The sequence below is a fragment of the Corythoichthys intestinalis genome, chromosome 14, assembly GCF_030265065.1.
Source record: "Corythoichthys intestinalis isolate RoL2023-P3 chromosome 14, ASM3026506v1, whole genome shotgun sequence".
Lineage (NCBI taxonomy): Eukaryota > Metazoa > Chordata > Actinopteri > Syngnathiformes > Syngnathidae > Corythoichthys > Corythoichthys intestinalis.
The window spans coordinates 43,236,998-43,252,291 of record NC_080408.1 but is presented as its reverse complement, the minus strand read 5'-3'; the positions used below and the strand labels follow the sequence as shown (position 1 = coordinate 43,252,291).

Below are 15,294 nucleotides of genomic sequence, written 5' to 3'. Positions count from 1 at the left end.
ACCCAGAATTATATGACGCAAAACAATCTTTTTAACTAATTTCAGTCTGGATTTCGACCACAACACAGCACCGAGACTGTGCTTATCAAAGTCCTAAATGATATTCGTCGGAATACCGATGCAGGCAAATCATCTGTTCTGCTACTATAGGATCTCAGCGCCGCATTTGACACGGTTGATCACAACATACTACTCAGCAGATTGGAACAATGGGTAGGGCTTACTGACACTATTCTTCAGTGGTTCACATCCTATTTACATGATAGGGATTTCTTTGTGTCAATCGGAAACCATCAGTCAGAACGAACCAAATTCACGTGTGGAGTCCCTCAAGGGTCAATTCTTGGACCACTCTTATTTGACATCTATATGCTTCCATTAGCTCAGATAATGGAACAGTATGACATCTCCTATCACGCCTATGCAGATGACACACAACTGTACATTTCTGTGTCCCCACATGATTATAGTCCCTTAGTCACCCTGAGCAAATGCATTCATCAAATCAATGAATGGATGTGCCAGAATTTTCTCCAGTTAAATGTGCAGAAGACAGAGGTGATCATTTTTGGGCCAAAAAAGGAAAGGTCAAAGATAAGCAGCGAACTTAGCACAATGTCACTTACAGCTACAAATCAAGTCAGAAACCTTGGCGTAATTATTGACTCAGACCTAAAATTTGATAGCCATTTAAAGTCCGTCACTAAATCCGCTTATTACCACCTAAAAAATATAACCAGAATTAAGGGGCTTCTGACTCAACAAGACATGGAAAAACTTATGCATGCATTCATTTTCAGCAGATTGGACTATTGCAACGGTATATTTACAGGTCTTGATAAAAAATCAGTCAGGAAGTTGCAGCTGGTACAGAATGCTGCAGCCAGAGTCCTCACAAATACAAGGAAGCTGGACCACATTACACCAGTTTTGAAATCGCTACACTGGCTTCCAGTAAGTCAAAGGATAGACTATAAAATACTACTGCTCGTCTACAAAACACTTAATGGCCTTGGACCAAAATACATGCTTGACTTGTTAGAGTCCTATGAGACATCTAGACCTCTAAGGTCGTCTGGAACCGGTCTTCTGCATGTTCCAAGAACAAGAACCAAGCAGGGTGAGGCAGCATTTAGTTATTATGCTCCTCACCTCTGGAACAAGATACCCGAACGTCTGAAGTATGCTCAAACTGTTAGCTCTTTTAAATCAGGGCTAAAAACGCTTTTTTTTAGCACTGCATATCTATAACTGTCTATATATTTCAATCTACCTGCTTTCTATTCCTCTTGTTTTTATCTCCATTGCTGATTTCAATTATTATTATTATTAGTAGTAGTTTTTGTTTTATTTTTATTTTATTTATTTATTTTTATTCTGTGATTAAATGCGATCTTTTGTCTTCGTTTCTACGTTGTGTTGATTTAAATGTGATTTTTATGATCTTCATGTGATGTAAAGCACTTTGAATTGCCTTGTGTTAAATTGTGCTATATAAATAAATTTGCCTTGCCTTTGCCTTGCCTTTACAGTGGCGGCAGAGAGTTTGGGGGGGCGCGAAACATTTACATCTTCCTTGGGGGGGCGTAACAGAAAATAATTGAGAAGCACTGAGTCAGACCATAGGACATGGTTCCAGTAATCCATTTGCTTTGTTGACATGTCTTCAGCAAACTGTTTGCGGACTTTCTTGTGTAATAAGCGCTCTAATATCTATAACCCTTGCTAAATCCTGTTTAATTTTCTCATGGAACCTGCAGATGCATGTGTTGACTTGCATCCATCATTTTTTTTTTTTAATCAAAAAGAAATGTCGAAATTCTGAATTAGTCTCAAAATCATGAAATTTTAGGTGTATCAAATGTGATACGTTTGGCAATAAAGGGTATGATATTTATTTTGACTTATTTTGAGGGGAAAATAAATTAACTCTATTATATAAGTGGCACAAAGACCACTGTTCATTGTGTTAAAGAGTCATTTTGTCAGTGTTGTTCCATGAAAACATATACCGGTACCTCAATATCTGCAGAAATGCGAGGGGTGTACTCACTTTTGTGATACACTGTACATGAGTGGCATCAAGTATTAATGTTTTTAAATTAAATTAAATTGATTTTTTTATTCTTATTTGTGTGTGTGTGTGTGTGTGTGTGTGTGTATTTTTTAAGTACACAGTGTGAGTTATTCTGCCACCTCTCGGCTTTTTCCATCTTTGATGAGTTGTGCCACGACAGCATCCAGCTCACTGAACTTATTGAGGGTGGCACTGATGTCTTTGTAAAGGTCTTTGTACTCCTGATACTGGTCATTGAACACAGCTTTGTATTTTTCCTTTTCTTCCGCACAGCTGATCTCCGGGTACTTCCTGTAGGACAGAAGGATATGACAGCTAGTTAACTTGTCACACCAACTTATGACCGTTGATGCAGATGCTTGAAAATTGTGTGCTCACATGACATAGTCTGCAATGATGTGCACTTGGAGGATGGAAGCAGGTGCAGAGACCTTGTCTGAGGGTTGACCTTGCGTTCCTCTCCTGTCCGCTTCAGTCTTGAAGGATATGTGCTTTGCTTTTGGTGGGAATACAAGGTTGGAGCGAGGGCTCTCCGCTGGATTCTGAATGAAAAAATAGAATTTTTAACCAACAACAAAACATACACTACTCACCAAAAGCTTTACATTTTTTGTACCGTGTTGTCTTTACAATTATACCCTAAAAATCTAATTCACCAATGCTTTTTTAAATATGAGAGGCAATATGGGAGGCATTTACGAATGAAAATGGTATTTACTGTCATATTATGTAAAAATTATCCATATATTAATATCCTGGTACATATATCATAGCTTTTCGTCAATTTTATTTCACATGCATGATAACTCAACGAGATGGTTTATTGCACTGTGTAAATTTTCACATGTTGAAGAGAACTGAACAAGGCATTACATTTAATTAAAAATCCCACTGAATCATTGTGAGGGCTTTCAATCCGTCATACATCATCTCCACATGTGTGACAGCAGACTTACAGCACCTCATCTATCTGTGTCACACATTGAATACACTAAAACAAGCGCACAGTCAATTGAATTACGCTCGTGTTTGCCAGCAAAAAAAGCTGATCCACCAATACTAAAAAAAGCAAACTCACTGCAGATTGTCTCGAGTAACGTTAAATTACATCAGATTTCTTCTCCCTCCTTTTGTTTTGTGTCTGATTTTGGCTTGCATGCCTTCATTAGTGGGATTGGTAATGTCACTTAATATAAATCTGAAGCTTGAAAAAAATCTTGAAAATAACTTGGAGATAGCGGTCCAATCCGTTTGAATGGGAGGGTTGGCAGCAAAAGATTACATTTCAAAGCCATTGACGGCGAGAGACGTCCAATTTATTTGAACTTGGAAGGGCTGACAGCTGTAGTACACTGATTGCAAAGACACACACATGGCCAAGCAGACACGGGGACAGACAGTCTGACGTGCAGTTTGTCTTCTTTAGCCCTTTCAAAAATGAAAAAAGACTAAAGCCGTGAAAAAACCAAGTCCTTTCAACTCATAAAAACCAAAGCTTATTGAGTGAGGTAGTAGGTGGTCAAATGTGCTACATTATGCAGGACTGTCCCTTTACATGCCTTGTTATGGATCGTGTGCAGCCTCATGCAGGACACCTTACAACCCCTAGCAAAAAGCATGGAATTACCAGTCTCGGACTAGCACTTACTCAGACATTTTATCATGTAAAACAAAGTCAGATAAAAAGCTTGAAAAAATAATGAATTTGTTCAAAAGTGCAACTCTTTATCATTCAGAAACACTAAAAGAAATGAATAAAATACATTGTGGTGGTCAGTAAATGTTACTTTTATAGAGCAGGTGCAGGGAAATATATATGGTATCACTCCATCATGAGGAAAAAAATATGGAATCATGAGAAACAAACAAAAAAAAATAACAATCAAAAAACATCTCTAGAATTTAGTAACACCACCTCTGGGTTTTTTGACAGCTTGCAGTCTCTGAGGCATGGACTTGATGAGTATTCTCCATCAATTTGGTGCCAACTCTCTTTGATTGCAGTTGCCAGATCATCCTTGCAGGTTGGAGCCTTGCTGTGGACCTTTTTTTTTTTCAATTTCCACCACAGGTTTTCAATAGGGTTGAGATCTGGGCTATGTACAGGCCATGACATTGACTGGATGAGTCTTTCTCCGAGGAATACTTTAACAGTTTTAGATCAGTGGCATGATGCATTGTCATCTTAGAAAATGACATATTTTCAATTGAAGGGATAAGAAAGCTGTCTAAAGTTTCAATGTAAACTTGGGCATTTATTGAAGATTTAACCACAGCCATCTCCCCAGTGCCTTTGCCTGACATGCAGCCTCATATCATCAAGGACTGAGGGAATTTTTATGTTTCTTTCAGGCATTCATCTTTGTAAATCTCTCTGGATCAGCACCAAACCAAAGTTCCAGCATCATCACCTTGTCAAGAGTCATGAATCTGCATTAGACAAGGTGTCAAGAGTCAAGAATCTGCATTGGACAAGGTGAGGAAAATTGATAAAAATGGAGCCTTCCTTCAGGTAAAACATTAATGCTTTTGTCTCAACAAAAAATGCATTTTTTAAAAACACAATTATGATTACTGTATGATTATCTGGAAAAAATGTCCGTAAAGGCCGCAAATAAAAATATTTTTAAATGAATAAAATAAATAACAAATAAATAAATTTTAAATAAATGCAAGCCATCAGCCAATCAAACGTGCGTTTAAGGGGGAAAAAAATGGATCGGCACATTCAGTAAGTGAAAAGGGGTAAATATCAGTCCAAACATAATGAAAATAATTCACTTAATAATGTTATGGTCAATTCTATCCTTAGAACATCCAGTGGGGCAAATAAGTATTTAGTTAACCACCAATTTTGCAAGTTCCCTACTTGAAAAGATTAGAGAGGCCTGTAATTGTCAACATGGGTAACCTCAACCATGAGAGACAGAATGTGGAAAAAAAACAGAAAATCACATTGTTTGATTTTTAAAGAATTTATTTCCAAATTAGAGTGGAAAATAAGTATTTGGTCACCTACAAAAAAGCAAGATTTTTGGCTGTCAAAGAGGTCTAACCTCCTCTAACGAGGTCTAACGAGGTCTAACAAGGCTCCACTCGTTAACTGTATTAATGGCACCTGTTTTAACTCATTATCGGTATAAAAGACACCTGTCCACAATCTCAGTCAGTTACACTCCAAACTGCACTATGGCCAAGACCAAAGAGCTGTCGAAGGACACCAGAGACAAAATTGTAGACCTGCACCAGGCTGGGAAGACTGAATCTGCAATAGGTAAAACACTTGGTGTAAAGAAATCAACTGTGGGAGCAATTATTAGGAAATGGAAGACATACAAGACCACTGAAAATCTCCCTCGATCTTGGGCTCCATGCAAGATCTCACCCCGTGGCGTCAAAATGATAACAAGAACGGTGAGCAAAAATCCCAGAACCACACGGGGGGAACTAGTGAATGATCTTCAGACAGCTGGAACCACAGTAACAAAGGCTACTATCAGTAACACAATGCTCCGCCAGGGACTCAAATCCTGCACTGCCAGACGTGTCCCCCTGCTGAAGCCAGTACACGTCCAGGCTCGTCTGCGGGTCGCTAGAGAGCATTTGGATGATCCAGAAGAGGACTGGGAGAATGTGTTATGATCAGATGAAACCAAAATAAAACTTTTTGGGAGAAACACTGGTTCTCATGTTTGGAGGAGAAAGAATTCTGAATTGCATCTGAAGAACACCATACCCACTGTGAAGCATGGGGGTGGAAACATCATGCTTTGGGGCTGTTTTTCTGCAAAGGGACCAGGATGACTGATCTGTGTAAAGGAAAGAATGAATGGGGTCATGTGTCAAGAGATTTTGAGTGAAAATCTCCTTCCATCAGCAAGGGCATTGAAGATGAGACGTGACTGGGTCTTTCAGCATGACAATGATCCCAACACACAGCCAGGGCAACAAAGGAGTGGCTTCGTAAGAAGCATTTCAAGGTCCTGGAGTGAATTAGCCAGTCTCCAGATCTCAACCCCATAGAAAATCTGTGAAGGGAGTTGAAAGTCTGTGTTGTCCACCTACAGCCCCAAAACATCACTGCTCTAGAGGAGATCTGCATGGAGGAATGGGCCAAAATACCAGCAACAGTGTGTGAAAAGCTTGTGAAGAGTTACAGAAAACGTTTGGCGTCCGTTATTTCCAACAAAGAGTACATAACAAAGTACAGAGATGAACTTTTGGTATTGACCAAATAATTATTTTCCACGATCCATGATTGCATAATTTGGAAATAAATCAAACAATTTGATTTTCTGTTTTTTTTTTTTTTCCACATTCTGTCTCTCATGGTTGAGGTTTACCCATGTTGACAATTACAGGCCTCTCTAATATTTTCAAGTGGGAGAACTTTCACAATTAGTGGTTGACTAAATACTTATTTGCCCCTCTGTATAGGGAAGGCAATCTAAACTAGGCCTGCAAGCAGGACTGAACGGGCCCAGGCAATTTGGTGCAACTCGGACAGCAGGAAGGTCAGGGTGGTGGCAGATGGTCCCCTCTAATAATATAATGAGAACCTAACATGCCCAAAAGTCGCCTCTTTTTTGAGAATACATTAACACACCTAGGTGATATAAACCCCTATTGGAGAGAGTACTACAAAAAAGGAGGCGCTACTGAGCTGTACAGCCACACCCTTATTCAAAACCAAAATGAATCTTCTAACTGGGCCAATTCGACCAAGTGTGCCTAATTCTGTGGCTCTATAAGCGGCCTGAGTCTCAGAAAAAATATACTTCCTTTTAATGGCGAACAACGGGTCATTGTGGCAACAGACAGACACATGGTCATGGGCCTTAAAATGAGTACTACAAAAAGTCTTGAAACTACAATGACCAACCTCAAAAGAACGGGACATGTACAAGAAAAATGAATGACTTTCTGTTGCCACTAGTTGGTGCTGAAAGGTTGATGCAAATGACCCCTCCAGGACCCTTCAGAGTATGACACTCAACAAGCACGGGAAGTTTAGTGCAGATATGTTGTATATCTGCCAAGTTATGACTGTTCAAAATTTGTGGTGAGACAAAATGGCAACGGTCATTTCAATTTCCTGTTCGGACCCCTCCGCTTTAACCAAACCTCAATATTTTTCATCAGGCACCTAAACACATGTCTTAAGGCTCCCCTGATGCAAGTTTATGGTCAATTGATTTTTTTTCCATTCCAGGAGGCGCCTGTCTCGTAAAAAAGGGCGTTTCCTGTTCCCATCAGAGGACGCCAGGCCTAATGGGTAATATTTCAATGCAGTCGTGTTCAGGCTGGGATACTTCACAAACATGACAGACATGAAAAAGATTCAACCTTGTATCTGGGAGTTATTAGTCATTTACTGAATTGGGCGTGTTGCCAAAAATTGGCTGACTTTGGCACCCCACCCAGGTCAGGCACATGAATGAAAACTCACCATTTTGAAAACTTAAGATGTCATATGTCTCATGAACATTCTCACCAATTTTGAAGAGGATCCAACTCACTCCCTAGGCACCAAAGTCTCAAATGTGCACCATGTTAATCGATAAAAAATTCATATTCAACCCTAAATACCTGATTTCCTGTTGGGTTTGGAATATGGGTGCAAGAGACTTTTTGGAGCGGTTTTGCACAACATATCGACTCCCAAATTTCAGCGCTCTACGTTGAAAAAACCTAATAGGGGAGGCCTTTTTGAAAAATTCCAGGAGGTGTTACATTTTTTCGCAACGTTGCAAAATGGTCGAAATTTACGCAAAGCCGCACGTATGTGCAAAATTTGGTGAGTTTTCGAGCATGTTCAGGCCTCCAAATCGGCCATTTTCATTTGCCGAGGAGAAGAAATAATAAGAATCCTTTGCATTACATAGGGCTCTTGCACACTTAGTGCTCGGGCCCTTACCTATATAACTGAACTCATTATACAATGCAAATACGGTTGTTTAAAAGTTGTAGGATACAATTTGAGCATCCTAAAATGTTGGTAGTTTTGTGTCTCTAACGTCCCTATGCAAACCTACACTCTTTGGCTCAAGTGGAATGGAAAATGAATGAATGGATCTTATCATGTAGAAAATTTTATTATGGGGAGAGTATTCGTCAGTTTTGATGCTGCCATTTTTCTTTCCTCACTAAATGCCACAAAGTATCCCCCTTTTTGTGTTGTGGAAATAGTCACCAATTTGTAATTTGTTCCACTTGTAAATTCTGAAAGGCTAACGTCAAATGCATGATTTTTGAATAATTTTTGAGGGTTTGGATACTGAATATACAGTATGTATAATGATGTCCTGAAATAATGGCTTTTAGTTTTGCTATGCCACCCCAATATTTGAAGTGTCCTGTGAAAATATTCTAATTCCACTGCTTGAGAATTTAATATAAATTATGCTAATGATAAAAAGGTTTGCCTTCATTTAAATAACTTATCTGAAACACCTGTCTTAAGAAATTGAGCGTTGGTTAAAGAAAAAACAGATACTTTAAACTTAGTTTATAAGCTTGACTGAATGTTAAAATTATGTCTATTTCATGTTTAAAATCAATGATGACACTATGTTGCTTACGTATGTCTTCATCTGCACATGTATTTACATCCATGTTTGTAAAACATTTTCCCATTGACATCTAAACCAAAATATCATCTGAAACAACATTGATAATAAGCAATAATGTGCATGATAAGCAATATTGTGCCAATAAGAGCAAAAACGATCAATTTCTGGTTAGCCGAGTGGAATCTAGAAACATCGAAGAGGATTCTCCTCATTAGTAGGTACAATAAATGAGGATATAGTGTGAGTGTATAATGTTGAGTACCTTGAAGGTAGAAAGCACTATACAAGTTACCATTTACTATTTTAAGTGGGGTTTTGCACCTGGGAGTTAGGAACTCTCATAAACCTGGGGAACTTGACACTGATCATATCTCAGCACTGTAAAAGAATGCACGCATTCCTCACCAACTGGTTGTCCTCAAAGTCCAGCCTCTCCCTTCGTGTGGCCTCGTGTCGCCACATCTTCAGACAGACCACAAAACTTCCCAGATACATGATCATGTTGATGAAAATGAATGCAGTCCCTGCCATCTGACCACCCTCGACTCGACACAGAGCGTTCATGACAGGGTTGATCCCGACAGTCATGTAGCACAGCCCCCCGCGGTTCAAGTCGTTCACGTACACGATGGCCGCCGCCATGTAGAGGAGGAACAGCGTAATGTTGATCAAAGCCTCAGTGAGAGGCCACCAGGGTGCGTTAAGGAGGATAGTGCGATAATACATCGTCATTCCCAATACGAGGAGTATCATCGTCAATACCCAACAAAGTCCTGCCACAGAGACCACAAAGGGAGTCTTGGGTCCACTGTAGCTGTATCCCGACAGGCCCAATCCATTGTTGTAGGCCCCAGTATAAATCCCGAACATGTTGGACCATTCATTGTCTTTGTGGATGTAACCGATGATGCAAGCGACCACCATAGCGCCGAATAGGAGCTCAATACCAGCTAAGAGTCGGAGTAGGCCAGGCCACGACTTCAAATACGAGTACTTCTGGTTGTACACCTCCAACTTTTCAGCATAGTACTTGGCAGGGTGGATGCTTGTGAGTAGAGAGTCCTCGTTTGGGCTTTGGGAGCTTTCTTTAAAGAAAGGCTTCCTGTGTTCCAGATATGGACTCGCAGGAGGGCTCACCCTGGTTCCGTTAGGGAGGATCTGGATCGGACTGGCTTCAGAGTCATCTGTGCTGTCTCGTCCCTGCTTCCAGTGACGTTTCATGCTGCCCCATGAATTGGGGATGAGGGACTTCAACTTACTCAAACTCCCCTTTTTGTCGTTGTCCTCATGTACATAAGGGACACTGGATGTGTTACTTGTGGAGTCATTATTACTCACGCTGATTTCTGGCGTGGGCGTGTGAGAGACCCACACGGGGTCTCTGGTGGGCTTCTTCATAGTTTGTGTGATTCACTGTAAAAAATGGAGTGATAGAAACATAAGCTATTACTGTACTGTACTGAGTAGTCTGTGGGTCTCACACACACAAAAAAACATGTTAGAACATCAGGAAGTTTGAGTGCTGTAAAGGGTAAAATGCCAAAGTTATTATGGGGTCAATGTAAAAAGAATTAATTGTTAGAACAACTCAGGTTGATGTATCACTGTCATTGAGATCCAATGAGTTAAGTTTGAATATGACTGGTTAATAAATTCTAATACAGTCTATCTCAAGTACAATAATACCAAACAGTTTAATTTAAAAGTGTGCTGACTTTAAAACAATCCACAAAGCACAAAATTGCATATTGCCAAGTAGTTGAGGCCCAGACTTACCTTGAAGTCTAGATTTCTTATTGCTCTGTTCATTTTGGTGTTGAGTTTCTCCCACGGAACTGATATGGACAGCAAAATGGCTCCTCAAGGCCCGACGTTTCTCAGTCGCTCTCAAGTGACTCAGCGTCGACTTTTGATAATCACTCACGCACATGCGCACACATGGGGAGAGTAGGTGGGAGGTGAAGCTTAAATATTAAACTTGAACTGCTTGTGCTGAGTGGTACAACTTGGGTAATCTGGCTGAAAGAGTGGGGGAGGTTTTTTTTCAGTGGGTAAAGGTGCACTGAAATGTAAATGTTTTGAGTTATGCCCCAGAAATTTTAAATCTATATCAACTCTAAGTCAAGAAAAAGTTTTTAAGCCAAACTTATTACATTACTTGACGTTTGTTGTGCTGATTTAGACGTTTTCCATTTAAAAAAATATTTCTTATTTTTAAAAGCTAAAGTTGAAATATATTTAGTAATTCCTTTATTTGTCGTTGAAATAACAAAAACCTTCACTAAATTAATCATTTCTATACACTGCTGGCCTAAAGCATTGGCACCCCTGCAATTGTGTCAGATAATGCTCAATTTCTCCCAGAAAATAATAGCAATTACAAACGCCTTGGTAGTGATATCTTAATTTATTTTGCTTGCAATTAAAAAAACACAAAAGTGAATGAAAAAGAAATCATTATTTTACAAGGGCTGTCAAAATTATCGCGTTAACGGGCGGTAAATCATTTTTAAAATTAATCACGTTAAAATATTTGATGCATTTAACGCACATGCCCTGCTCAAACAGTTTAAAATGACAGCACAGTGTAATGTCCACTTGTTACTTGTTTTTTTTTTTTTTGGGTGTTTTGTCACCCTCTGCTGGCGCTTGGGTGCGACTGATTTTATGGGTTTCGAGTGGCGAGCGGGTGGCGAGCTACTAGTTAATTTTTTTTTTGATTGAAAATTTTACAAATTTTATTAAAACGAGAACATTAAGAGGGGTTTTAATATAAAATTTCTATATTTTGTACTAACGTTTATCTTTTAAGAACTACAAGTCTTTCTATCCATGGATCGCTTTAACAGAATGTTAATAATGTTAATGCCATCTTGTTGATTTATTGTTATAATAAAAAATACAGTACTTATGTACAGTACAGTATGTTGAATGTAAATATCTGTTTTGTGTCTTATCTTTCCATTCCAACAATAATTTACAGAAAAATATGGCATATTTTATAGATGGTTTGAATTGCGATTAATTACGAATAATTAATTTTTAAGCTGTGATTATCTCGATTTAAAAAAATTTCGTTTCGTTTGACATCCCTACATTTTACACAAAACTCAAAAAATGGGCCGGACAAAAGTATTGGCAACCTCAGCCTAATACTTGGTAGCACAGCCTTGAGACAAAATAACTGTGGACAACCGCTTCCGGTATCCATCAATGAGTTTCTTACAATGCTCTGCTGGAATTTTAGACCATTCTTCTTTGGCCAAATACTCCAGGTCTCTGAGATTTGAAATGTGCCTTCTCCAAACTGCCATTTTCAGATCTCTCCACAGGTGTTCTATGGGGTCAGGTCTGGACTCATTGCTGGCCACTTTAGAAGTCTTGTGTAAAATGATAATTATTTAACCCCCCCATTCTCTTTAGTGTGTTTTCATTGCAAGCAAAATAAATGAAGACATTACTACTAAAGCATTTGTAATTGCAATCATTTTCTGGGAGAAATTGAGCATTGTTTGAATTGCAGGGGTGCTGACACTTTTAGCCAGTAGTGTATGTTCATCATTAAACATTGATTAGATATTTTAAATGTAATCTAATTAAACCATTTTACATATAGTGGATATATTTCTTCATTTTATATGCATTGTTATTTAAACATTTAATAAAACATCGTGAAGAAAAAATTCTCATTAAAGTATGGGTTGATCGTTTCTTAATTAACCTCTTAAGATAAATGATCATTTATTATGTGACATAACTTTCGGTAATTACATTCGTTTTAACAAGAACGGTATTTCACCCCACTTATTATAAGCACATAACTGTATATCAAAAATAATGCTTATTCTACTGAATCTGCATACGTTTCTTCATTTCAATTCCACATTTCGCCACTAGAGAACGCCAAACACTTTACTTTCTTCCGCGCAGCTTCGATGAGGTGAATGCTGATACTGTACTGTTTTTTTCCTGCTCCTTTAGCCATTTTATTCTTTTACAGTCCTTAAAGCCTCCGTCTTCTCTTCAGTGGGGTGACAACAAAAGTTCGTTCTGATGTCAAGGGTCTTTCTGGGTCTTTGTTGCCTATCATTGACTAGGTGCATGACATCCCTTTAGTTTTACTTCTATTTTTCAATTTTTAAAATTTATTTTAGTTTTACTTCTACTCAGAGCCACATATTAAGAGGGTTACGACACTCCCATAGGGAACCATTATACGATTTTACTTCCGAGTCCTTCCGGGTTATGGAGCCTCAGGTAGTTCCAAACATGGCTTCGACGAGCACGGACCGCATTCATACGGGCTGGCTGTAAAGTATATTCGGAGATAAGTTGATGAAAAAAACGATCCCTTTTGAAATTTCAACAGCCTGTATTCTATCAGAGGAGCTTTATGATGTATATGTTGAGCTTTATTTCTATGTGAGTGGCGTAATTATATTATAATATAATATAAATATACATATATTTTATCTTAGTTGACGAGCGATTTTCTCCTTTTTAAGCTGAGGCAGCTAACTAGGAATGTATCACCAGGGATAAATTCATTAAGTCACTAGCTCTTTTAAATTTTCTACTCTTTCAGAGGCCCTTTGTGACGTACACACTCATCTGTATTTGTGAGTATTGGTAGACGACCGGCTTTCACGTGCTTATTGGCTCGATTTTGTAAGCTTTGAAGTAAGGTATTCATACCTGTCAAGTTGTACGGTTTCGGCATAATTTGTACAAGTGAGCACTGATTTTTAAATGTGTGCGCCGTATGTTCAAAATCTGTACGTTATTCGTGAATTACATTTTTTTTTTCCCGTTCGGATTTTGTCACCGTTTCGGCAATGTGCGCTACTATGCGTTACTACATTGGTTGAATGATGCGAGAAAAGTCAGAGATACAGAGAGAGAAGAGCGGGAGTGGGAAGGAGGGAAAAGTGTTGTGACGCTGTAGCAAATGCGATGCTAGGCGGCTCCAATATTTCCTGATTGTAGCCGACATCCTACAATCTGCGCTTAGATATCACATGCATATAGAACTACATGTGAAATGACAGACTGGGCGGCGTTAGTAAACAGCCGCCGTTTTAAAGCAGTAGACTTCTCAGAAAGGCTCTGTTGTAGTGAACCTTCCGAGCGAACCTAAGTAACTTTTTATCTAAAATGCTCCTAAATCGGCCAAGTCTTGACTTGAATCTATCTTTAAATGATGAAACAATTTTAAAACTTTCACATGTCGAAAGTAGACAGAAGGGAACTAATGCAAAAACGGGAGCAATTTTAACAACTTTAACAGTTGATTCACAACATTAAATGACTTCCAAACATAGCAAAGGTTACTACTGTATGTTTTTTGTTGTTTAAAAAAAAAAAAAAAAAAACAACAACGTCAAAGGTAATTCCAGTTATTTTGCCAAGTAACTAATTACTCTTACATTCACGTAACTGAGTTACTAACTCAATTACATTTTGGGAGACGTAATTTGTAACTGTAATTAATTACTTTTTTAAAAGTAAGATTAATCACACTGGTCCTAAAGATGAAGTCTGCAGAATGACAAGTGACGAAAGCAGAGATTTGATTCTGCCAATGTGTTGCTGAACACAATTTGCCTGCAACTGTTGCTGATAACTTCTCAGAATTAGCAAAAGAAATGTTCCCTGACTCAAACATTGCATCAATAATTTTATCAATTGACCTTTTTAATTTATAATTGGACACACTAATGAACTACCTTTAAGTCAAACTGAATTGCAAGCTGAAGTGCCATGAAGTGCAGCCATCAAAAGACATGATAGAAAAAGCCAAAAGTGCTGCATACAATTATAACAAAAGTCACTGCTAATTTTAGTAATCATGATGTAGCTGAAGATACTATTCTTTGATGGCACCAGGTTATACTGTATGTTACAATATTACCACTACATTCATATTATTTTAAAAATTGAGTTTTATTTGTAGTTTCATATTGCACGCTATATAAAACGTTGTAAGATTAGTCACCAATTTGTAAGGGCATACGTCACTATTTGTAAGATTGCCATCGGCCTCGGGTTGACAGGTATGGGTATACCCCTCATGAAATACCCCTCATAACACTTTGTGTAATGACAATAAAGGCATTCTATTCTATTCTATTCTATTCTATTCTATTCTATTCTATTCTATTCTATTCTATTCTATTCTAAGAAAGAGTACCAAGTCAATGCATGACAACCTGACCTGTATTCTTAACACCAAAATGTTTGACATTATTATATTTTAGAGATGTGTATAGATTTAAAGGGATGTCAACAAATAATAGACCAAAATTTATAATAAAAAAATAATTTAATGTATATTATTTTTTCTAGGTTACATTTTCATGATTCCACATCATGCTGCTGCTGGTGCCTTCTGATGGTGACTGTTGGCTGTGGGCACCAAGCCCATTTTTAAATAGCTACAAACAAACAAAAAAAGCTTTTTATTTCATGTTTTGACCGCTGACCATTGCCATCCAATTTTTCTGCTGCTCCTGGTCCTTGGGGAAACCATGCTGCACGAGCAACCATCACAGACCACTGATCTATAAAATGTTCGGTGTAAACAATGACCCATGACACCAATTTCACCAATTGTTCAATAAAAAATATGACTTTCTTTATCAAAGG

The 15,294-nt window shown here is 38.3% G+C and overlaps 1 pseudogene; it reads right to left on the bottom strand.

Annotated features, from left to right (window-relative positions):
- LOC130930030 (uncharacterized) overlaps positions 1-10,589 on the bottom strand; it is a 32,420-nt pseudogene extending 21,831 nt beyond the window's left edge.
- Positions 10,590-15,294: the final 4,705 nt, after the last annotated feature.